At 50.9% G+C, this 26,054-nt stretch overlaps 1 protein-coding gene and 1 pseudogene across 1 annotated transcript in view; both read right to left on the bottom strand.

The window, feature by feature from the left end:
• The window catches only part of LOC146005834 (uncharacterized), a 150,751-nt gene that overhangs the window by 91,449 nt on the left and 33,248 nt on the right, over nt 1-26,054 (bottom strand). The gene's annotated exons all lie outside the window — the stretch shown is intronic.
• LOC146005870 (U2 spliceosomal RNA) lies at nt 22,695-22,752 on the bottom strand (annotated as a pseudogene).

Here is a 26,054-nt window from a genome sequence, read left to right as displayed (position 1 = left end):
CAGCCTCAGAATCCGCCCCGGCGTATAACAAGCCTCAGAATTAGCCCTGACCTATAACAAGCCTCAAAATCAACCCCAGTGTATTGCAAGCCTCAGAATCAGCCCTGGCATATAAGAAGCCTTGGAATCAGCCCCGGCGTATAACCAGCCTCAGAATCAGCCCCAGTGTATAGCAATCCTCAGAATTAGCCCCGGTGTATAGCAAGCCTCAGAATCAGGCCCAGCGTATAGCCAGCCTCAGAATCAGCTCCGGTATATAACCAGCCCCGGTATATAACCAGCCTCAGAATCAGCCCTGGTATATAACCAGCCTCAGAATCAGCCCTGGCATATAACAAGCCTCGGAATCAGCACCAGCATATATCCAGCCTCAGAATCAGCCCCGGTGTATAGCAAGCGTCAGAATCAGCCCTGGCATATAACAACCCTTAGAATATGCCCCGGCATATAGCAGGTCTCAAAATTAGCCCCGACGTATAACAAGCGTCAGAATCAGCCTCGGCGTATAACAAGCCTCAGAATCAGCCCCAGTGTCTAGCAAGCCTCAGAATCAGCCCCGATGTATAACCAGAATCTGAATCAGCCCCGGTGTATAACCAGCCTCAGAATCAGCATCGGCGTATAACAAGCCTCAGAATTAGCCCTGACCTATAACAAGCCTCAGAATCAGCCCTGGTGTATAGCAAGCCTCAGAATCAGCCCTAATATATAACCAGCCTCGGAATCAGCCCCAGCATATGACCAGCCTCAGAATCAGCCCCGGGTTATAGCAAGCCTCAGAATCAGCCCTGGTGTATTGCAAGCCTCAGAATCAGCCCTGGCATATAACAAGCCTCGGATTTAGCCCCGGCATATAACCAGCCTCAGAATCAACCCCGATGTATAACCAGCCTCTGAATCATCCCTGGCATATAGATAGTCTCGGAATCAGCCCCAGCATATAACCAGCCTCAGAATCAGCCCCGGCGTATAACAAGCCTCAGAATCAGCCCCAGCGTCTAGCAAGCCTCAGAATCAGCCCTAGCGTCTAGCAAGCCTCAGAATCAGCCCCAGCGTCTAGCAAGCCTCAGAATCAGCCCCGATGTATAACCAGAATCTGAATCAGCCCCGGTGTATTACCAGCCTCAGAATTAGAACTGACCTATAACAAGCCTCAGAATCAGCCCTGGCATATAACAAGCCTCAGAATCAGCCCTGGCATATAACAAGCCTCGGAATCAGCCCCGATGTATAACAAGCCTCAGAATTAGCCCTGACCTATAACAAGCCTCAGAATCAGCGCCGATGTATAGCAAGCCTCAGAATCAGCCCTGGCATATAACAAGCCTCAGAATCAGCCCTTGAGTCTAGCAAGCCTCAGAATCTGCCCAGATGTATAACCAGAATCTGAATCAGCCCGATGTATTACCAGCCTCAGAATCAGCACTGGCATTTAACCATCCTCAGAATCATCCCCATTTTATAACCGGCCTCAGAATCAGCCCCGGTGTATAACAAGCCTCAGAATCAGCCCCGGTGTATAGCAAGCCTCAGAATCAGCCCTGGCATATAGATAGTCTCGGAACCAGCCCCAGTGTATAACCAGCCTTATAATCAGCCCCGGTGTATAGCAAGCCTCAGAATCATCCCTGGCATATAACAAGCCTCGGAATCAGCCCCAGCGTATAACCAGCCTCAGAATCAGTCCCATTGTATAGCAAGCCTCAGAATCAGCTCTGGCATATAGATAGTCTCGGAATCAGCCCCAGCGTATAACCAGCCTCATAATCAGCTCCGGCGTATAACAAGCCTCAGAATCAGCCCCGGCATATAACATGCCTCAGAATCAGCCCCAGCATCTAGCAAGCCTCAGAATCAGCCCCGGTGTATAACAAGCCTCAGAATCAGCCAAGGCATATAGATAGTCTCGGAATCAGCCCCAGCGTATAACCAGCCCCGGTGTATAGCAAGCCTCAGAATCAGCCCTGGCGTATAACAAGCCTCAGAATCAGCCCCAGCGTATAACCAGCCTCAGAATCAGCCCTGGCATATAGATAGTCTCGAAATCAGCCCCAGCATATAACCAGCCTCAGAATTAGCCCTGACCTATAACAAGCCTCAGAATTAGCACCGGCATATAACAAGCCTCGGAATCAGCCCCAGCGTATAACCAGCCTCAGAATCAGCCCCGGCGTATAGCAAGCCTAAGAATCAGCCCCGGGGTATAACAAGCCTCAGAATCAGCCCCGGCGTATAACAAGCCTCAGAATCAGCCCCGGCGTATAACCAGCCTCAGAATCAGCCCCGGCGTATAACCAGCCTCAGAATCAGCCCCAGCGTATAACCAGCTTTATCCTGACAGAATGATGAGACGTTAGTGAACAATGTTGCAGATGGAGAGGATTCCAGAATGTAACACCTGCATTGTCTGTAGTGTAATGCCCTGTAGGAGCGCCCGTATGACTAAGGCGGAGGTGGGTTCAGCCCTCAGGCCGTGCTCCTGTCTGTAATATTTGTCACTGTCACCCTGCTGGTAGCTATAGGATCACACTACATGTAGGACTGTCTGATCCCAGGGACGGATAATATATACACCAACAGAAATGTAAAGAAGTGACAATACCCTCACCATTCAAAAAATAGTATATTGTCGGCTTATAACTCATAGTCTGTGTCCAAACAAAAAATCTCACTGGTGCTGTCAATAGATCACGGTGTCACATGCTGGTGAGAGACGGTGCGGCCAGTGTCAGACGCGGGTGTGAGACGGTGCGGCCAGTGGCAGATGCGGGTGTGAGACGGTGCGGCCATTGTCAGACGCGGGTGTGAGACGGTGCGGCCAGTGTCAGACGCTGGTGTGAGACGGTGCGGCCAGTGTCAGACGCGCGTGTGAGACGGTGCGGGAGTGTCAGACGCGGGTGTGAGACGGTTCGGCAAGTGCCTCAGAATCAGCCCCGGGTTATAGCAAGCCTCAGAATCAGCCCTGGTGTATTGCAAGCCTCAGAATCAGCCCTGGCATATAACAAGCCTCGGATTTAGCCCCGGCATATAACCAGCCTCAGAATCAACCCCGATGTATAACCAGCCTCTGAATCATCCCTGGCATATAGATAGTCTCGGAATCAGCCCCAGCATATAACCAGCCTCAGAATCAGCCCCGGCGTATAACAAGCCTCAGAATCAGCCCCAGCGTCTAGCAAGCCTCAGAATCAGCTCTAGCGTCTAGCAAGCCTCAGAATCAGCCCCAGCGTCTAGCAAGCCTCAGAATCAGCCCCGATGTATAACCAGAATCTGAATCAGCCCCGGTGTATTACCAGCCTCAGAATTAGAACTGACCTATAACAAGCCTCAGAATCAGCCCTGGCATATAACAAGCCTCAGAATCAGCCCTGGCATATAACAAGCCTCGGAATCAGCCCCGATGTATAACAAGCCTCAGAATTAGCCCTGACCTATAACAAGCCTCAGAATCAGCGCCGATGTATAGCAAGCCTCAGAATCAGCCCTGGCATATAACAAGCCTCAGAATCAGCCCTTGAGTCTAGCAAGCCTCAGAATCTGCCCAGATGTATAACCAGAATCTGAATCAGCCCGATGTATTACCAGCCTCAGAATCAGCACTGGCATTAAACCATCCTCAGAATCATCCCCATTTTATAACCGGCCTCAGAATCAGCCCCGGTGTATAACAAGCCTCAGAATCAGCCCCGGTGTATAGCAAGCCTCAGAATCAGCCCTGGCATATAGATAGTCTCGGAACCAGCCCCAGTGTATAACCAGCCTTATAATCAGCCCCGGTGTATAGCAAGCCTCAGAATCATCCCTGGCATATAACAAGCCTCGGAATCAGCCCCAGCGTATAACCAGCCTCAGAATCAGTCCCATTGTATAGCAAGCCTCAGAATCAGCTCTGGCATATAGATAGTCTCGGAATCAGCCCCAGCGTATAACCAGCCTCATAATCAGCTCCGGCGTATAACAAGCCTCAGAATCAGCCCCGGCATATAACATGCCTCAGAATCAGCCCCAGCATCTAGCAAGCCTCAGAATCAGCCCCGGTGTATAACAAGCCTCAGAATCAGCCAAGGCATATAGATAGTCTCGGAATCAGCCCCAGCGTATAACCAGCCCCGGTGTATAGCAAGCCTCAGAATCAGCCCTGGCGTATAACAAGCCTCAGAATCAGCCCCAGCGTATAACCAGCCTCAGAATCAGCCCTGGCATATAGATAGTCTCGGAATCAGCCCCAGCATATAACCAGCCTCAGAATTAGCCCTGACCTATAACAAGCCTCAGAATTAGCACCGGCATATAACAAGCCTCGGAATCAGCCCCAGCGTATAACCAGCCTCAGAATCAGCCCCGGCGTATAGCAAGCCTAAGAATCAGCCCCGGGGTATAACAAGCCTCAGAATCAGCCCCGGCGTATAACAAGCCTCAGAATCAGCCCCGGCGTATAACCAGCCTCAGAATCAGCCCCGGCGTATAACCAGCCTCAGAATCAGCCCCAGCGTATAACCAGCTTTATCCTGACAGAATGATGAGACGTTAGTGAACAATGTTGCAGATGGAGAGGATTCCAGAATGTAACACCTGCATTGTCTGTAGTGTAATGCCCTGTAGGAGCGCCCGTATGACTAAGGCGGAGGTGGGTTCAGCCCTCAGGCCGTGCTCCTGTCTGTAATATTTGTCACTGTCACCCTGCTGGTAGCTATAGGATCACACTACATGTAGGACTGTCTGATCCCAGGGACGGATAATATATACACCAACAGAAATGTAAAGAAGTGACAATACCCTCACCATTCAAAAAATAGTATATTGTCGGCTTATAACTCATAGTCTGTGTCCAAACAAAAAATCTCACTGGTGCTGTCAATAGATCACGGTGTCACATGCTGGTGAGAGACGGTGCGGCCAGTGTCAGACGCGGGTGTGAGACGGTGCGGCCAGTGGCAGATGCGGGTGTGAGACGGTGCGGCCAGTGTCAGACGCGGGTGTGAGACGGTGCGGCCAGTGTCAGACGCTGGTGTGAGACGGTGCGGCCAGTGTCAGACGCGGGTGTGAGACAGTGCGGCCAGTGTCAGACGCGGGTGTGAGACAGTGTGGCCAGTGTCAGACGCGGATGTGAGACAGTGCGGCCAGTGTCAGACGCGGGTGTGAGACAGTGCGGCCAGTGTCAGACGCGGGTGTGAGACAGTACGGCCAGTGTCAGACGCGGGTGTGAGACAGTGCGGCCAGTGTCAGACGCGGGTGTGAGACAGTGCGGCCAGTGTCAGACGCGGGTGTGAGACAGTGCGGCCAGTGTCAGACGCGGGTGTGAGACAGTGCGGCCAATGTCAGACGCGGGTGTGAGACAGTGCGGCCAGTGTCAGACGCGGGTGTGAGACAGTGCGGCCAGTGTCAGACGCGGGTGTGAGACAGTGCGGCCAGTGTCAGATGCGGGTGTGAGACGGTGCGGCCAGTGTCAGATGCGGGTGTGAGACGGTGCGGCCAGTGTCAGACGCGAGTGTGAGACGGTGCGGCCAGTGTCAGACGCGGGTGTGAGACAGTGCGGCCAGTGTCAGACGCGGGTGTGAGACAGTGCGGCCAGTGTCAGACTATAGTGTGAGACAGTGCGGCCAGTGTCAGACGCGGGTGTGAGACAGTGCGGCCAGTGTCAGACTATGGTGTGAGACAGTGCGGCCAGTGTCAGACTATAGTGTGAGACAGTGCGGCCAGTGTCAGACGCGGGTGTGAGACGGTGCGGCCAGTGTCAGATGCGGGTGTGAGACGGTGCGGCCAGTGTCAGACGCGGGTGTGAGACAGTGCGGCCAGTGTCAGACGCGGGTGTGAGACAGTGCGGCCAGTGTCAGACGCGGGTGTGAGACAGTGCGGCCAGTGTCAGACGCGGGTGTGAGACGGTGCGTCCAGTGTCAGACTATAGTGTGAGACATTGCGGCCAGTGTCAGACTATAGTGTGAGACATTGCGGCCAGTGTCAGACTATAGTGTGAGACAGTGCGGCCAGTGTCAGACGCGGGTGTGAGACGGTGCGTCCAGTGTCAGACTATAGTGTGAGACATTGCGGCCAGTGTCAGACGCGGGTGTGAGACGGTGCGGCCAGTGTCAGACACGGGTGTGAGACGGTGCGGCCAGTGTCAGACGCGGGTGTGAGACGGTGCGGCCAGTGTCAGACGCGGGTGTGAGACGGTGCGGCCAGTGTCAGACGCGCGTGTGAGACGGTGCGGCCAGTGTCAGACGCGGGTGTGAGACAGTGCGGCCAGTGTCAGACGCTGGTGTGACAGTGCGGCCAGTAAAAGCTAACTAAAACCCCACAAGATATAGAGAGCTCCCAGAAGCCCCAGGGGAGAAACAATACTCAAAGATGACACACAAATGAAATAGGACTCACTGGTGAGTAGGATGGGATAACTCACAGTGTGGGCGCAACAATGCACAGGGGTGACCAATAAAGAAATATACCAAGCTCACAAAGGATACAGCCTTAGCTCAATTCCCGGGAGTCTCCCGAAAATCGGGTCCCCTCCCGGCCCCCCGGAAGGGTGGGCAACCCTCCCGGAATCTGGGGGACCCCCCGAATCGCAGCATGTAAATGCGGCAATCCGCGGGTCTCAGAGGAGGGGGCGGAGCTAAAATGGCACAATCATGTCATTTTAGTCCCTCCATGGAGATCAGCCCTTTATACTATTCCCCATAATGGGGGCGGGGCTTAATGACATCACAGCCAAGCCCCGCCCCCCGGCCGGGTAAGGAAAGTCTCCTATCCGGGCTTCTCCCGGAGAGGAGCATTTAAAAGTCGGCAACTCTGACTTAGCTGCAGGCAGACTGGAGCACGCTGAGAGGACCTGAGGGCACAGGACCAGACAGGACTGACAGGCAGGATATCCAGGAACCAGGACAGACTGTGGAGATCAGGCTCAGCTAGGACCAGGAGACCAAACGCTTCCACAGACAGACAAGCTGGAACAAGGCAGGAACCAGGAGCTATGACTTCCAAACATGCAAACAGCACAGGACCATAAGCTCAGACTGTGAGACCTGCACATTAGGGCGGAGTGAAAAAACTGAAATTGAGAAATTCAAAATCGGCTAGTGTGGGAAAGTTGTGACTTGACCTGAATAAGAAAAGTGCAAAAGCTTTTTGATCTGAGTCAACATCTTCTGTTCTGGCAAGAGACCTGACGTTTCACTTTTTAGGTGAAAATAATGAAACCTATGAAGATGCTCCGATCTAGTTATAATTATGTCAGGATGTCTTAGAGTGGTTCATTAATATACTTTAGCATAGTAAAAGAGAGTACGAGCTTGTCCTAGTGCAAAGTGACTGACTTTGGTGGGAGAAAAAATCCCTAATAATTTACCCATTTTCATGGTCACAATTGTGAATATTGTGTGTTTTCTCCTGAACGTGTTTATAATAAAAGAAGCACAAATACTCTAAATGGATTTTCAGTGACACTGTGTGAAATATAACACTGCATAATAGCCCTTAATCAGACCTGATCGCACTACAAATTTGTTCTCAAAATGGGCAAAATAAATGCTGCATTGCAGGTGGGGCAGATGTAACGTGCTGAGAGAGTTAAATTTGGGTGGGGTGTATTGAAACTGAAATCTAAATTGCAGTGTAAAAATAATGCAGCAGGTATTTACCCTGCACAGAAACAAAATAACTCAACACAAATCTAAAGGTGGCCATACATCTACAGATCGATTGTCAGATCTGGCTGGTTGGAACAAATACCTGGTAATATCTGAATGACAGTTTTTGGCAGTTTTCCAGCATTTCAAAGCAAAGTGCTCTCATCCATTACCAGTATTTTGTTCCAAACAGACAGACCGGACAATAAATCTGTAGATGTATGGCCACATTAACTCCCTCTGCACATGTTACATCTGCCCCACCTGCAGCTGCATTACAGCATATAATTATGCCAAAGATAAGCCAATATATTAACAGTTAAATACATTAAAGTGCATTATGCTGTAATAAGTATTGCTGATCAATCCTGCCTAGCAGGGCCGTCTTTTTGTATGGGCTTAATGGGCACTTGCCCAGGGGCCCCAGGCGTATGATAGCTGAGGATCCCCTTTTTCCAGGGATACCAGAATTTTGAAAATTGGCCCTGGGGAACTGCAGTTATCCAACTTCAAAGCAGCAGTCCACATCCGACCTGTTAATTACAATTTCCAGTCATATTTCTCAGGTTCTCTCTGACACTAGCGGCTTATCTCTATCATGCCCAGAACCAGAATATCAGCCTTCCAGCAGCCGGTCCCTGCTCCAGCTCCAAACGCCTGGTGTAGTTTTATATTTTTGTCAATGGATTGCTCTGGCTCCTGATCTCTTATACCCAAGTTCCCAGCACCTCCTGAAATTTGGGACTCTAGGTTTTTATCCTAGGCTAAGAAATCTATTTCAAGATAATGGCGATATCTGCAGTCAAACAAGCTGCCCTTCCACCGGAAAATGACGAATATTAAGCCCACTCCATTATTCAACCGTCCCCTGTGTATAAAACACCCCCTTCCTCCCTGGAAGTCATTTACAATGGACCCTTCATACACGTTAGTCAGTGCCCCCTTCCACACGTTAGTGTTCACCCTCCCACCACCTGTGCAGTAAAGGAGTAATTAGCAGAAGTTACTGCTTCAGGTCCTACATGTTGAATGGAAGATAGAGCACCCCCTGCCACCCGTGGGACATCAAAGCTGCTGCTGATACCACCCCCCACCCCTAGGAGGGGAGAATGGGTAAGGGCCCCAGTGCATTGCTTTGCCCAGGTGCCCACACTGCTGTTAAGACGGCCCTGCTACCTAGAAATGAACACAGTGATTGGCATATATGTACTGCTGGACACCACTCATAGAATGATTAACCTGTTATTTTTTGAATCAATGTTCTTGTTTTTTTTCCCCTAAACATTAGATGTATTTGTTTTTTTATTTACAGTGTCTTATATAGCTCAGCAGATTCCGTTACAGTGTCTTATATAGCGCAGCAGATTCCGTTACAGTGTCTTATATAGAGCAGCAGATTCCGTTACAGTGTCTTATATAGCGCAGCAGATTCCGTTACAGTGTCTTATATAGCGCAGCAGATTCCGTTACAGTGTCTTATATAGCGCAGCAGATTCCGTTGCGCTTTACAATAGTAGACAGTGATAAAACAAACTGGGTAATGACAGACAGACTTGGGGGTTAGAGGGCCCTGCTGCAAGCTTACAATTTATTACATCATAATACACTTCAATGTATTTAACAGTTAATATATTGGCTTATCTTTGGCATAATTATATGCTGTAATGCAGCCCATTCATGTTCCCAGCATAGGGGATGCAACACTGTTTTCTGTCAATAAACAGAAGTGATATGTAAAATGATACATTAGACAGTTTACACTGTTACTTGTAATACTTATTGTAACAGTTAATGTTCTTCAATAACAGACTGCAACAGTTATTTCTTATTTATGTACACAGGATTGTCTATCTTTGTATATGCACTGCAAAGAGAGCAGCATAAATCCAATTTCATGTATTTCAGTGGCACTGTGTGAAATATAACACTGCATAGTGGCCCTTAATCAGACCTGATCGCAGTACAAATTTGTTCTCAAAATGGGCAAAATAATGCTGTACTGCAGGTGGGGCAGATGTAACATGTGCAGAGAGATTTAAGGTGGCCATACATCTACAGATTTATTGTCCGGTCTGTCTGGTTGGAACAAAATCCTGGTAAAAGATGAGAGCAAATGACAGTTGACCATTTGCTTTGAAATGCTGAAAAACTGTCATTCAGATATTACCAGGTGTTTGTTCCAAGCGGCCCAATCTGACAATCGATCTGTAGATGTATGGCCACCTTTAGATTTGTGTGAGTTATTTTTTTTTCTGTGCAGGGTAAATACCGGATGCATTATTTTTACACTGTAATTTAGATTTCAGTTTCAACACACCCGACCCAAATTTAGCTCTCTCAGCACATTACATCTGCCCCACCTGCAATGCAGCATTTGTTTTGCCCATTTTGAGAACAAATTTGTACTGGGATCAGGTCTGATTAAGGGCTATTATGCAGTGTTATATTTCACACAGTGTCACTGAAATTCCATTTAGAGTATTTGTGCTTCTTCTATTATAAACACGTTCAGGAGACAACACACAATATTCACAATTGTGACCATGAAAATGGGTCAATTATTAGGGATTTTTTCTCCCACCAAAGTCAGTCACTTTGCACTAGGACAAGCTCTACTCTCTTTTACTATGCTAAAGTATATTAATGATCCACTCTAAGACATCCTGACATAATTATAACTAGATCGGAGCATCTTCATAGTTTTCGTCATTTTCACCAAAAAAGTGAAACTTCAGGTCTCTTGCCAGAACAGAAGATGTTGACTCAGATCAAAAAGCTTTTGCACGTTTCTTATTCAGGTCAAGTCACAACTTTCCCACACTAGCCCATTTTGAATTTCTCAATTTCAGTTTTTTCACTCCGCCCTACTGCACATGGCTGGGAACTGAGGGCTATGACTGGCAGGGCTGAGCAGGTGAGGCTGCCTTACGAAGGCCTCAGGTAATTATGGCAGCTGTGCAGCATCATACCCTCCAACTGTACCGATTTAGCCGGTACAGTACCGTTTTTTAATGGTCTGTACCGGCTAAATCGAACTGTACCGAATGTACCGATTTTTTTAAAGCCGGCACTTTATTTTCTGGGAGTTGTAGTTCCAAGTGCCTGCTTCAACGCTGGCTGCTCTAGCGTGAGCCGTGAGGGGGGAGACTACGTCTCCTGAGGTGCCTTGCGGGGGGAGAGGGGGGGGGTGCCCTGCGGGGGGACTCAGCAGTCTCAGCGTGCCCGCCTCCCCCCTGCTAACATGGCTGGGGGTTCTGAATCCACACACACGTGCAGAGGTGCCGGGAATGACAGGCGCTGTTTTAACAGTGAGGGTTTGCCAGCCCTGCTCCCTCTTGCTGTGAGTGTGAGCCGACGAGCACTCAGCCCTCCTGCTAACGCACATCGCCGGGGACTGAGGCTGTGCTGGACTGGGGGAAGATAAGGTAGGCGGCAGCAGTAGTTCCTATGCCTATGGCTCTGGGACTGGCTGGCTTAAAAAAAAAAAAAAGAACAATGCACATTCGGAAAGGGGGTGTGACCACGCCCACTTTAGCACGTTACCACGCCCACTTTACCACGTGGCCACACCCCCTTCCCGAATGTGTACCGATTTCTGCTGCACAGATGTTGGAGGGTATGCAGCATCCAGGCCAACATGACTGATTAGGTCAGACTTGTGCACAATTAACCACAGAGGACTGAGCTGCTATGGCACAGAACTACCACTGGAGGCCACCAGAGAGTAAACACAACACAAGCTGAAATAATCCCATTACAAGCAAGGCAGATAGAATAGAATAGAAACAACTTTATTGGCCATGTGTGCTTGTGCAATGCGCACACTAGGGATTTTTTGGGGATTTACAGTGCAGCATCAAGCAGGGATGAAGGGGGGGGGGGGGGGAGGCATTACATACATTACAGTAAGACATTACATGTGTGGAACACATGCCCACCGAGCTGCACAGCGCCTAGGCAGCCATCAGCGGCACCACTGGTTATTGCAGCAGCCAGGTAGGTAACAATATAAGCAGGGACAGTACAGTTATCACACAGGGAACACATACCTGCCGAGCTGCACAGTGCTTAGGCAGCCATCAGCGTCGCCACTGGTCGCTGCCATCAGCGGCGGCACTGGTCGCCGAAACAGCCAGATAGGAGTCACAACTAGGGTTACCACCTAGTCCCTTTAATTCCGGACACATGTTAATTACACAGGTTCTGTGGTAGTTTAAAATCAGGTGAAGTGGAGTCTTGAAGTCAGCCAGCCACAGAACCTGTGTAATTAATATGTGTCCGGAATTAAAGGGACTAGGTGGTAACCCTAGTCACAACTCATGACTCCTAACAGTACCCTCCCCCCCCCCCCCCCTTGAGGAGGGGTCAAGGGACTCCAATACCAGGTTCTCCACTACATGGAGAATTCCAAACCCTGGCATGTGGGTACTAACAAACAAAAAACAGGCTGCAGCTTGTAACACTCACCTTCTGACAGTATATACTATGGGTGCACTACACACAAATAATGAATAATTAAAGACGAGAAAAATTGATTCAGACTTTTGAAATTTGTTTTCAATGTGCAGCTTGTATAACGCTGCTTGGACGCAGAATAATCACACACACAACTTGGGTATACTATTGGGGTGCAGTATCCAGCAAAAAAAATAAAGTACAGCAAAATTTATTTTTATATTGTATTTATTTTTTATGGACGGGCCTTGGATAACATTGCGTGGACCGTGGAGGCTGAACAATCACACACACAACTTGTTCTGCTTCTGACAGTAGTATATGGTGTATTGGATTGCAGTGCAGCACACCACAGTGATCACACACCACAATGAAAGAAATTAACAAAAGCTGACTGACAGCCTGCTTTTGTACTACTGTACCCCACTACACTGACTGACAGCCTGACAGCCTGCCTAACACACGACCAGTACAATTAATTTAAATTAAGTATATTTAATTATATATATAATATAACCCAGCACACAAACCCCATCTGCAGTCTGCACAGCACAAACCCCTCTGCACTGCACAACACCCCTCTGCTGAGTCTGCACTGGCTGCACTGCCACAAACTCCTCTGCACAGCACACAACCCCCCTCCACTGCACAACACCCCTCTACGCTGCACAAAAAAACCCTCTAGTCTGCACAGCACAACACCCCTCTGAGTCTGCACTGCACAACACTCCTCTGAGTTGCACTGCACAACACACCTCTGCTGAGTCTGCACTGCACTGCCACAAACTCCTCTGCACAGCACAAACCCCCCTCCACTGCACAACACCCCTCTACGCTGCACAAAGAAACCCTCTAGTCTGCACTGCACAACACCCCTCTGCACTGACTGCACCCCTCTGCACGACACAACACCCCTCTGAGTCTGCACTGCACAGCACCCCTCTGCACTGACTGCACCCCTCTGCTGCACAACACACCTCTGTACAATAATATAAGTAGTAATGCACAAGTTTACATTCAATAGTAACACCCCTCTATCCTGATTCCTGCACAATGTGCCCCCCAGCCGCCACTGCTACGCATAGCTGTGCGCAGCAGGAAGCGTTACTGTGAAATGGCGCCCAATTCCCTGGACGCCAAGCTTTTATAGACTTGGCGTCTAGCAAAAATCCGACGCCAGCTTCCTGATTTCGGTCGTGCTCCGGTTTCCGAACAAAGCCGGAAACTCGCGGCAGTGTTCAGAGCGGTTCGGATTCCACGGAATCCGAACCGCTCCTCTCTAGCACTTAGTTACTGTAAGGTACACTTTGTAAAACAAAACATATCTGATCTTTGGCCTCTTCCCATCCTCAGACTCACGACGGCTGTTATTAGCCACATGGACATTATCCATTTAAAGCACCTGAGGAATGAGCCCTGAGGACTTTAACATCAGCAGCTGTTTCTGTGGAACGCTCAGGGGGAAGAGAATCTGTCGCCTCAGTGATCCAAGCGGTCAGTGTTATATAAGAGGAATGCTGATTACCGTACTGGGGGCGTATTCATTATCTTGTGGGAAAACCTCGGAACAGACATTTTATTTGCCACAGAATGTACGTCAGGATCCCGCATGACAAATCAGCTGCACTCCCTCCATTTCCAGCTGCAGAAGCAGCCTCTATAGATTTCTATGGGGATTGTTCAGCTACCGGCCACCAGGGCAGCGCTGCTACTGCCACAGCTACTGGAAGAATGCCATCGGTGTGACAAACATGGTGCTCAGTTACCTCAGCCGTCACCTGGGCAGCGCTGCTACTGCCACAGTTACTGGAATAATGTCACCGGTGTGACAAACATGGTGCTCAGTTACCTCAGCCCTCACCGGGGCAGTGCTGCTACTGCCACAGCTACTGGAAGAATGCCGCCGGTGTGACAAACATGGCGCTCAGTTACCTCAGCCGTCACCGGGGCAGCGCTGCTACTCCCACAGCTACTAGAAGAATGCCGCCAGTGTGACAAACATGGCGCTCAGTTACCCCAGCCGTCACCGGGGCAGTGCTGCTACTCCCACAGCTACTGGAAGAATGCCGCTGGTGTGACAAACATGGTGCTCAGTTACCTCAGCCGTCACCTGGGCAGCGCTGCTACTGCCACAGCTACTGGAAGAATGCCATCGGTGTGACAAACATGGTGCTCAGTTACCTCAGCCGTCACCTGGGCAGCGCTGCTACTGCCACAGTTACTGGAATAATGTCACCGGTGTGACAAACATGGAGCTCAGTTTCCTCAGCCATCAGCGGAGCAGTACTGCTACTGCCACAGCTACTGGAAGAATGCCGCTGGTGTGACAAACATGGTGCTCAGTTACCTCAGCCGTCACCTGGGCAGCGCTGCTACTGCCACAGCTACTGGAAGAATGTCACCGGTGTGACAAACATGGTGCTCAGTTACCTCAGCCCTCACCGGGGCAGTGCTGCTACTGCCACAGCTACTGGAAGAATGCCGCTGGTGTGACAAACATGGTGCTCAGTTACCTCAGCCGTCACCTGGGCAGCGCTGCTACTGCCACAGCTACTGGAAGAATGCCGCTGGTGTGACAAACATGGCGCTCAGTTACCTCAGCCGTCACCGGGGCAGCGCTGCTACTGCCACAGCTACTGGAAGAATGCCGCCAGTGTGACAAACATGGTGCTCAGTTACCTCAGCCGTCGGCGGGCATCGCTGCCACTGCCACAGTTACTGGAAGAATGCCGCCAGTGTGACAAACAAAGAGCTCAATTTCCTCAGCCATCAGCGGAGCAGTACTGCCACTGCCACAGCTACTGGAAGAATGCCGCCAGTGTGACAAACATGGCGCTCAGTTTCCTCAGCCATCACCGAGGTAGCACTGCTACTCCCACAGCTACTGGAAGAATGCTGCCGGTGTGACAAACATGGCGTTCAGTAACCTCAGCCGTCACCGGGTCAGCGCTGCTACTCCCACAGCTACTGAAGAATGCCGTCGATGTGACAAACATGGTGCTCGGTTACCTCAGCCGTCACCTGGGCAGCGCTGCTACTGCCACAGCTACTGAAGAATACCACTGGTGTGACAAATATGGCGCTCAGTTACCTCAGCCATCACCGGGGCAGCGCTGTTACTCCCACAGCTACTGGAAGAATGCCGTCGATGTGACAAACATGGCGCTCAGTTATCTCAGCCGTCACCGGAACAGCGCTGCTACTGCCACAGCTACTAGAAGAATGACGCCAGTGTGACAAACATGGCGCTCAGTAACCTCAGCCGTCACCGGGGCAGCGCTGCTACTCCCACAGCTACTGGAAGAATGCCGTTGATGTGACAAACATGGTGCTCGGCTACCTCAGCCATCACCTGGGCAGCGCTGCTACTGCCACAGTTACTGGAATAATGTCACCGGTGTGACAAACATGGTGCTCAGTTACCTCAGCCATCACCGGGACAGCGCTGCTACTCCCACAGCTACTGGAAGAATGCCGCTGGTGTGACAAACATGGCGCTCAGTAACCTCAGCCGTCACCGGGGCAGCGCTGCTACTCCCACAGCTACTGAAGAATGCCGTTGATGTGACAAACATGGTGCTCGGTTACCTCAGCCGTCACCTGGGCAGCGCTGCTACTGCCACAGCTACTGAAGAATGCCACTGGTGTGACAAATATGGCGCTCAGTTACCTCAGCCATCACCGGGGCAGCGCTGCTACTCCCACAGCTACTGAAGAAGAAGACTGCCGTCGATGTGACAAACATGGTGCTTGGTTACCTCAGCCATCACCAGCGCAGCGCTGCTACTCCCACAGCTACTGGAAGAATGCCGTCGATGTGACAAACATGGTGCTCGGTTACCTCAGCCGTCACCTGGGCAGCCCTGCTACTGCCACAGCTACTGGAAGAATGCCGTCGGTGTGACAAATATAGCGCTCAGTTACCTCAGCCGCCACCGGGGCAGCGCTGCTACTCCCACAGCTACTGTAAGAATGCCGTCGATGTGACAAACATGGCGCTCAGTTACCTCAGCCGTCACCGGGGCAGCGCTGCTACTCCCACAGCTACTAGAAGAATGACGCCAGTGTGACAAACATGGTGCACAGTAACCTCAGCCGTTACCGGGGCAGCACTGCTACTCCCACAGCTACTGAAAGAATGCCGCCGGTGTGACAAACATGGCGCTCAGTGACCTCAGCCGTCACCGGGGCAGTGCTGCTACTCCCACAGCTACTGGAAGAATGCCGCTGGTGTGACAAACATGGCGCACAGTAACCTCAGCCGTCACCGGGTCAGTGCTGCTACTCCCACAGCTACTGGAAGAATGCCGCTGGTGTGACAAACATGGCGCACAGTAACCTCAGCCGTCACCGGGTCAGCGCTGCTACTCCCACAGCTACTGGAAGAATGTCGCTAGTGTGAAAAACATTGCACTCAGTAACCTCAGCCGTCACCGGGGCAGCGCTGCTACTCCCACAGCTACTGTAAGAATGCCGTCGATGTGACAAACATGGCGCTCAGTTACCTCAGCCGTCACCGGGGCAGCGCCGCTACTCCCACAGCTACTAGAAGAATGACGCCAGTGTGACAAACATGGTGCACAGTAACCTCAGCCGTTACCGGGGCAGTGCTGCTACTCCCACAGCTACTGGAAGAATGCTGCCAGTGTGACAAACATGGCACTCAGTAACCTCAGCCATCACCGGGGCAGTGCTGCTACTCCCACAGCTACTGGAAGAATGCCGCCAGTGTGACAAACATTGCACTCAGTAACCTCAGCCGTCACCTGGGCAGTGCTGCTACTCCCACAGCTACTGGAAGAATGCCGCTGGTGTGACAAACATGGCGCACAGTAACCTCAGCCGTCACCGGGTCAGCGCTGCTACTCCCACAGCTACTGGAAGAATGCCGCCAGTGTGACAAACATGGCGCACAGTAACCTCAGCCGTCACCTGGGCAGTGCTGCTACTCCCACAGCTACTGGAAGAATGCAGCTGGTGTGGCAAACATGGCGCTCAGTAGCCTCAGCCGTCACCGGGGCAGCGCTGCTACTCCCACAGCTACTGGAAGAATGCCGCTGGTGTGACAAACATGGCGCTCCGTAACCTCAGCCATCACCGGGGCAGTGCTGCTACTGCCACAGCTACTGGAAGAATGCCGCCAGTGTGACAAACATTGCACTCAGTAACCTCAGCCGTCACCGGGGCAGCGCTGCTACTCCCACAGCTACTGTAAGAATGCCGCCGGTGTGACAAACATGTAATTAGCTAGCTGCTGTCATTGGGGAATTACCTGGGGCCCGGCATGTAAACAACATGACAGGTGTTCCCGGGAATGTGCCTTTGTAGGTGCAGAGCTATAATCTGCAGGGACTTCCTGGGTGTCGCTCTCTAGGAACAATGAACGGAAGACATAATTACTCAACTGTTCACAGGCATACAGCCCCCATACCCACTGCAGTGGGGAGATATATATATATATATATATATATATATATATATATATATATATATATATATATATATATATATATATATATATATATATATGTACTTATGTAATATCTGGGCGCCCGTTTTTTTCATCGCATCACATGCAATATAGTGGCATACAATTCATGCTATGCGATTTTTCATTGTAAAAACCCGATTTTTAATTGTATAGTCACCCACGGGTAATTTCATACCCCCACTATCCAACTACGCACGGAGTCGACAGTATATAGTGTGGCGAGCGCAGCGAGCCACCGAGCCCGAAGCCTGGCGAGCGGACGCAGAATACATGTAAAATACATGTAAAGTAATCCGCGTCCACTCGCCACGCTTCGGGCTCGGTGACTTGCTGCGCTCGCCACACTATATAAGATCAACTCCATGCGTAGTTGGATAGTGGGGGTGACTATACAATTAAAAAACGGGTCTTTACAATGAAAAATCGCATCGCATCGCATCGCATTGCATGCCTTAAGTAGTGGCATGCAATGAAAAAATCAGGCGCCCAGATATATACTGTGTGTATATATTTTTATATATATATATATATATATATATATATATATATATATATATATATATATATGGTACTTGTGTAGTTTCACACCGTGCGTCTGAGTCCCCTACTTGTGTAGTTTCACGCTGCGGGCTCGGTGGCTCGCTACGCTCGCCACGCTATTTAAAATCAACTCCATGCCAACATGGATAGTGGAGGTATGAACTATCCATGTTGGCATGGAGTTAAGTGACTTTTTTGGACATATTTCGTGGCGAGCGTACACCCGGAAGTAGCACAGCGCCATGCTGGCGCCGTGAAACTACACAAGTACCATATATATATATATATATATATATATATATAGTCCAATAACCCAGCACTCGCTTCCTAAACAAGGCGTAGAATATAAGACTCCGGTGCCTTCCTTGAGATGGATGTCTCTTTTATAGGTAGGAAGAATAGGCGGGACTCATCAGATTTCAAACGTAGATGCTTTTATTCACCGACATGTTTCGGGAGCTTTTCTCCCATCCTCAGGGATAGATATATATATTAGGGATGTGCACCGGACACTTTTCTGGTTTTGGGTTCTGATTACCTTGAGGTTTTGGGTTCTAATGGGTTTTGGCAAAACACCTCCTAAGTGTTTTGTGCTTGGATTTTTTGGGTTTTGGGTTCTGATTTTTTTTTGTCAAAAAAGCATAAAAACTGCTAAAATAGCAGAATTTTTTTTTTTTTTGCTCCTACGCTATATTAACCTCAATAACATTCATTTCCACTCATTTCCAGTCTATTCTGAACACCTCACAATATTGTTTTTAGGGCAAAAGGTTGCACCAAGGTAGCTGGATAACTATGCTAAGCCACAGAAGTGTGCGGCACAAACACATGGCTCATGTAAGAGTGGCACTGCAGCAGTAGATACGGCAGTACTAGGCACCAGACAGGTAGATACGGCAGTACTAGGTACCAGACAGGTAGATAAGGCAGTACTAGGCACCAGACAGGTAGATACGACAGTATTAGGCAGTGGGCCCCAGACCACAGTACTAGGCACCAGACAGGTAGATACGGCAGTACTAGGCATCAGACAGGTAGATACGGCAGTACTAGGCACCAGACAGGTAGATACAGCAGTACTAGGCACCAGACAGGTAGATAAGGCAGTACTAGGCACCAGACAGGTAGATAAGGCAGTACTAGGCACCAGACAGGTAGATAAGGCAGTACTAGGCACCAGACAGGTAGATAAGGCAGTACTAGGCACCAGACAGGTAGATAAGGCAGTACTAGGCACCAGACAGGTAGATAAGGCAGTACTAGGCACCAGGCAGGTATATACAGCAGTATTAGGCACCAGACAGGTAGATAAGGCAGTACTAGGCACCAGACAGGTAGTTATGGCAGTACTAGGCACCAGACAGGTAGTTATGGCAGTACTAGGCACCAGACAGGTAGGTAAGGCAGTACTAAGCACCAGACATGTAGATACGACAGTATTAGGCATTGGGCCTCAGACCAGACAGGTAGCTAAGGCAGTACTAGGCACCAGGCAGGTATATACAGCAGTATTAGGCACCAGATAGGTAGATACGGCAGTACTAGGCACCAGACAGGTAGATACGGCAGTACTAGGCACCAGGCAGGTATATACATCAGTATTAGGCACCAAACAGGTAGATACGGCAGTACTAGGCACCAGACAGGTAGTTATGGCAGTACTAGGCACCAGACAGGTAGATACGGCAGTACTAGGCACCAGACAGGTAGATACGGCGGTACTAGGCACCAGACAGGTAGATACGGCGGTACTAGGCACCAGACAGGTAGATACGGCAGTACTAGGCACCAGACAGGTAGATACGGCAGTACTAGGCACCAGACAGGTATATAAGACAGTACTAGGCACCAGACAGGTAGATACGGCAGTACTAGGCACCAGACAGGTAGATACGGCGGTACTAGGCACCAGACAGGTAGATACGGCGGTACTAGGCACCAGACAGGTATATAAGACAGTACTAGGCACCAGACAGGTAGATAAGACAGTACAAGGCACCAGACAGGTAGATACGGCAGTACTAGGCACCAGACAGATAGATACGGCAGTACTAGGCACCAGACAGGTAGATACGGCAGTACTAGGCACCAGACAGGTAGATACGGCAGTACTAGGCACCAGACAGGTAGATACGGCGGTACTAGGCACCAGACAGGTAGATACGGCGGTACTAGGCACCAGACAGGTAGATAAGGCGGTACTAGGCACCAGACAGGTAGATACGGCAGTACTAGGCACCAGACAGGTAGATACGGCAGTACTAGGCACCAGACAGGTAGATACGGTGGTACTAGGCACCAGACAGGTAGATACGGCGGTACTAGGCACCAGACAGGTAGATACGGCAGTACTAGGCACCAGACAGGTAGATACGGCAGTACTAGGCACCAGACAGGTATATAAGACAGTACTAGGCACCAGACAGGTAGATACGGCAGTACTAGGCACCAGACAGGTAGATACGGCGGTACTAGGCACCAGACAGGTAGATACGGCAGTACTAGGCACCAGACAGGTATATAAGACAGTACTAGGCACCAGACAGGTAGATAAGACAGTACTAGGCACCAGACAGGTAGATATGGCAGTACTAGGCACCAGACAGGTAGATACGGCAGTACTAGGCACCAGACAGGTAGATATGGCAGTACTAGGCAGCAGACAGGTAGATACGGCAGTACTAGGCACCAGACAGGTAGATATGGCAGTACTAGGCACCAGACAGGTAGAGACGGCAGTACTAGGTACCAGACAGGTAGATATGGCAGTATTAGGCAGTGAGCCCCAGACCAGACAGGTAGATATGGCAGTACTAGGCACCAGACAGGTAGATACGGCAGTACTAGGCACCAGACAAGTAGATAAGACAGTACTAGGCACAAGACCGGTAGATACGTCAGCAATACTAGTATGTGCACCAGCAGAATTTATAATAATTAATTTTATTATTAGGTACTGCTTGGCAGTGGCACTCAGTGGCACACGTCAGTGCACCAACAGCATGAAATTATTTTTTACAGTCCCACACAGCACAAGTATTATTCTTTAATTAAATTAGATATAGCAGCCTAGTATGTAGTTGTACTACTTGTTAGGTACACTTAGGCAGTAACACTGCCAGTGGCAACAGTGGACTGAGTAACTAATACTGGCAACCTCTATTCACAGTATTCAGTGCAGGCAGCACCAGTGAACTATATATAATTCAATTAATTAAGTATTAATAATATAGCAGCCTAGTAGGTAGAGAAAATAAACTACTAGGTAGGTAGGCAGTAGCACTGCCAGTGGTCACCACAAAAGGTAGTTACACACCACCAGTAGCTTTATGCAGTGCACCAGCAGAATTTATAATAATTAATTGTATTATTAGGTACTGCTTGGCAGTGGCACTCAGTGGCACCAGCACCAGCAGCATGGAATTATTTTTTACAGTCCCACGCACCACAAGTATTATTTTTTAATAAATTATATCAGGGTTGCCGACTTGCATAAGATCCTTTCCGGGAGAAGGAATCTCTTTCATTACGAGTTCGGGGGCGGGGCTTAACGGTGATGTCATTAAGCCCCGCCCCCATTACGGCAAATAGCCAAAATAACTGATCTCCATGGAGGGGGCGGGGCTAAAATGACACGATTGTGCCACTCCCGCAAATTCCGTGAGGGTCGGCAACCCTGAATTATATATAGCAGCCTAGTATGTACTAGGTAGGTACACTAGGTAGGCAGTAGCAATGCCAGTGGCAACAGTGGACTGAGTAACTAAATAATACTGGCAGATTCAGTGCAGGCAGCACCAGTGGACTATATATAATATAATTATTCATATAATATATATATTCCAGCACAGCACCAGATGTAGGCCCCAGCACAGAGGAGACAGTAGTTTGAAAAAACTCAGGAGCCCGAGGTGTGCTCCCTACCACCAGTGCTGTGCCTAAACACACGTGCAAAGGGGGCCATGCGATCGAAGTGGGCTTTCTACCAAAGGAGAAGGGCCCCGTTTTTCCCCTAACCCCTCTCAACCATAAGGCCGAAGAGGGGAAAATAGGGAACGGTGGGTCCTCTTCGCCGAAGCTTAGAGAGACCCTCATTCCTCAACCCCCGGAAGGGTTAGGGCGGTGGGTCCTCCGCACCCGAAGGTTTGGAGAGACCCTCAGTAGACTTCCCTCTGCCTTGCGGCTCGGGGTCGTCCTCGGGGGGACCGCAGCTCTCCCCAAAAGGCGAGAGCTTCGGCACATTGGGGAAATGGAAGGCCCGAAAGGGTCGACCACACTACCCAAAAAAACGTGACAAAACTACAAAAAAACAAGGAACGTGAAAAGTGACGAACGTGAGAGGGGAAGAGAAATAAATAATAAAGACCTCAGCCAGAAGGCCGGGGTGGGGGTGTAAAAATTGTCCTACCCCATCCAAAAGGACGAGATAAGGACGTGAAGCGCTACCTGAAGGGAAGTGCGCAGTGCAAGTGCTTACTGGTGCATGGTGATTTTGGGATCACCCGTGCATGTTCGGCACCCCCGAGTTTCCCCGGGGGCACAGTGCAGCCTCGGACTCCAAGCAACCGACCGATCAGCGTCCGACCAAGGTTTCTCTGTGAACAGATACTACACTTGATCTTAGCCGAAAGGCCGAGAAGCGAGACAGTAGTACTACAAGTACACAGTTAGACTGTTCTCCTAAGCATAGAGGAGAACAGAGTACACAGCAGCACTGAGGGAGACAGCCCCAGCGAATAAAATAATTAATTACAGCACAGCACACCAGAGGTAGACCGCACAGAGGAGACAGTAGTACCACAAGTACACAGTTAGACTACACAGCAGCCCTGAGAGACAGCCCCAGCAAATAAAATAATTACAGCACAGCACACCAGAGGTAGACCGCACAGAGGAGACAGTAGTACTACAAGTACACAGTTAGACTACACAGCAGCACTGAGAGACAGCACCAGCGATTACAAAATATTGCGTTCAAGCTCAAGTTTAAGCCCCAGCAGCAGCACCAACACACCCTCTCCCAACCCACTACTAGACTGGAGTGAAGATGGCGGGCGCAGCAGCCGCTATTTAAAGCCTCGCGAAAACCGGCGCCGGGAGATGACGTTCTGACCACGCGGATGGACCCGAGTCAGACGGGAATCTCCGAGAGCTGCTCGGAGCCGGGCTTGGAATGATGACGTTCATGGGGGCTCGGATATATACAGTATATATATATTATAGTAACAGGTTTGCCGCTCAGACAGGACACACAGGCAGTCTCTGGTATTTGGGCATTTATTTAATGGCATATGTGCCACAAATCCACTTTACAGCAACATAAGATTCATATAAACAAACAACAGTAATTTGTCCAAGCAGCGCTCCTTGCGCACAGTGCCTCAGTGCCTCTGGGCACTGGCGGACTAAGTACCTGGCGCTACAGCACTTGTCCCTGCTCACTGGCCCCTATCAGGCATCAGCGCCACATGCACCAAACTGAACAAGATTTAGATCCCTTTTCCTGCAATCAGCCCAGTTCCCACCTGTGTCTGTGCAGGTCTGACCACCTGGACTGGAGCCGTATATTTGGGAGCCCATCCATCTATCCCCCAAACACACCTCAGGGACCCATTTCAGGCTTTGCAGTGACCCAGGTTCTGTTACCTGACTGCAAAACACTCTCTGATGCTTAACCCTTTACAGGGCGGCTGGGACCAGAGAAATCTCAGCACACATCACTGCTGCTGCCCTGAATGCTTACCGTCACTGTGATGTGCTGTGGCGGCTGCTGGGGGTGCTGCATATACCAGCTAAGCCAGACCGCACTGCACAGCGAGCACTACCGGAGAGGGATCTGGGGGATCCCACTGCAGGCTTACATCACTGCTGCTGCTCTGAAAGCTTCCCGTCACTGTGATGTGCTGTGGCGGCTGCTGGGGGTGCTGCATATACCAGCTAAGCCAGACCGCACTGCACAGCGAGCACTACCGGAGAGGGATCTGGGGGATCCCACTGCAGGCTTACATCACTGCTGCTGCCCTGAAAGCTTCTTGTCACTGTGATGTGCTGTGGTGGCTGCTGGGGGTGCTGCATATACCAGCTCAGCCAGACCGCACTGCACAGCGAGCAATACCGGAGAGGGATCTGGGGGATCCCACTGCAGGCTTACATCACTGCTGCTGCCCTGAAAGCTTCCCGTCACTGTGATGTGCTGTGGCGGCTGCTGGGGGTGCGGCATATACCAGCTCAGCCAGACCGCACTGCACAGCGAGCACTACCGGAGAGGGATCTGGGGGATCCCACTGCAGGCTTACATCACTGCTGCTGCCCTGAAAGCTTCCCGTCACTGTGATGTGCTGTGGCGGCTGCTGGGGGTGCTGCATATACCAGCTCAGCCAGACCGCACTGCACAGCGAGCACTACCGGAGAGGGATCTGGGGGATCCCACTGCAGGCTTACATCACTGCTGCTGCCCTGAAAGCTTCCCATCACTGTGATGTGCTGTGGCGGCTGCTGGGGGTGCTGCATATACCAGCTCAGCCAGACCGCACTGCACAGCGAGCAATACCGGAGAGGGATCTGGGGGATCCCACTGCAGGCTTACATCACTGCTGCTGCCCTGAAAGCTTCCCGTCACTGTGATGTGCTGTGGCGGCTGCTGGGGGTGCTGCATATACCAGCTCAGCCAGACCGCACTGCACAGCGAGCACTACCGGAGAGGGATCTGGGGGATCCCACTGCAGGCTTACATCACTGCTGCTGCCCTGAAAGCTTCCCATCACTGTGATGTGCTGTGGCGGCTGCTGGGGGTGCTGCATATACCAGCTCAGCCAGACCGCACTGCACAGCGAGCAATACCGGAGAGGGATCTGGGGGATCCCACTGCAGGCTTACATCACTGCTGCTGCTCTGAAAGCTTCCCGTCACTGTGATGTGCTGTGGCGGCTGCTGGGGGTGCTGCATATACCAGCTCAGCCAGACCGCACTGCACAGCAAGCACTACCGGAGAGGGATCTGGGGGATCCCACCGCAGGCTTACATCACTGCTGCTGCCCTGAAAGCTTCCCGTCACTGTGATGTGCTGTGGTGGCTGCTGGGGGTGCTGCATATACCAGCTCAGCCAGACCGGACTGCACAGCAAGCACTACCGGGGAGGGATCTGGGGGATCCCACTGCAGGCTTACATCACTGCTGCTGCCCTGAAAGCTTCCCGTCACTGTGATGTGCTGTGGCGGCTGCTGGGGGTGCGGCATATACCAGCTCAGCCAGACCGCACTGCACAGCGAGCACTACCGGGGAGGGATCTGGGGGATCCCACTGCAGGCTTACATCACTGCTGCTGCCCTGAAAGCTTCCCGTCACTGTGATGTGCTGTGGCGGCTGCTGGGGGTGCTGCATATACCAGCTCAGCCAGACCGCACTGCACAGCGAGCAATACCGGAGAGGGATCTGGGGGATCCCACTGCAGGCTTACATCACTACTGCTGCCCTGAAAGCTTCCCGTCACTGTGATGTGCTGTGGCGGCTGCTGGGGGTGCGGCATATACCAGCTCAGCCAGACCGCACTGCACAGCGAGCACTACCGGGGAGGGATCTGGGGGATCCCACTGCAGGCTTACATCACTGCTGCTGCCCTGAAAGCTTCCCGTCACTGTGATGTGCTGTGGCGGCTGCTGGGGGTGCTGCATATACCAGCTCAGCCAGACCGCACTGTACAGCGAGCACTACCGGGGAGGGATCTGGGGGATCCCACTGCAGGCTTACATCACTGCTGCTGCCCTGAAAGCTTCCCGTCACTGTGATGTGCTGTGGTGGCTGCTGGGGGTGCTGCATATACCAGCTCAGCCAGACCGCACTGTACAGCGAGCACTACCGGAGAGGGATCTGGGGGATCCCACTGCAGGCTTACATCACTGCTGCTGCCCTGAAAGCTTCCCGTCACTGTGATGTGCTGTGGCGGCTGC

The sequence above is a fragment of the Crinia signifera genome, chromosome 5 (genome assembly GCF_055691185.1).
Source record: "Crinia signifera chromosome 5, ASM5569118v1, whole genome shotgun sequence".
In the NCBI taxonomy this organism is placed as follows: Eukaryota; Metazoa; Chordata; class Amphibia; order Anura; family Myobatrachidae; genus Crinia; species Crinia signifera.
Note: the sequence above shows the minus strand (reverse complement) of the source record. Positions and strands in the feature narration are given on the sequence as shown.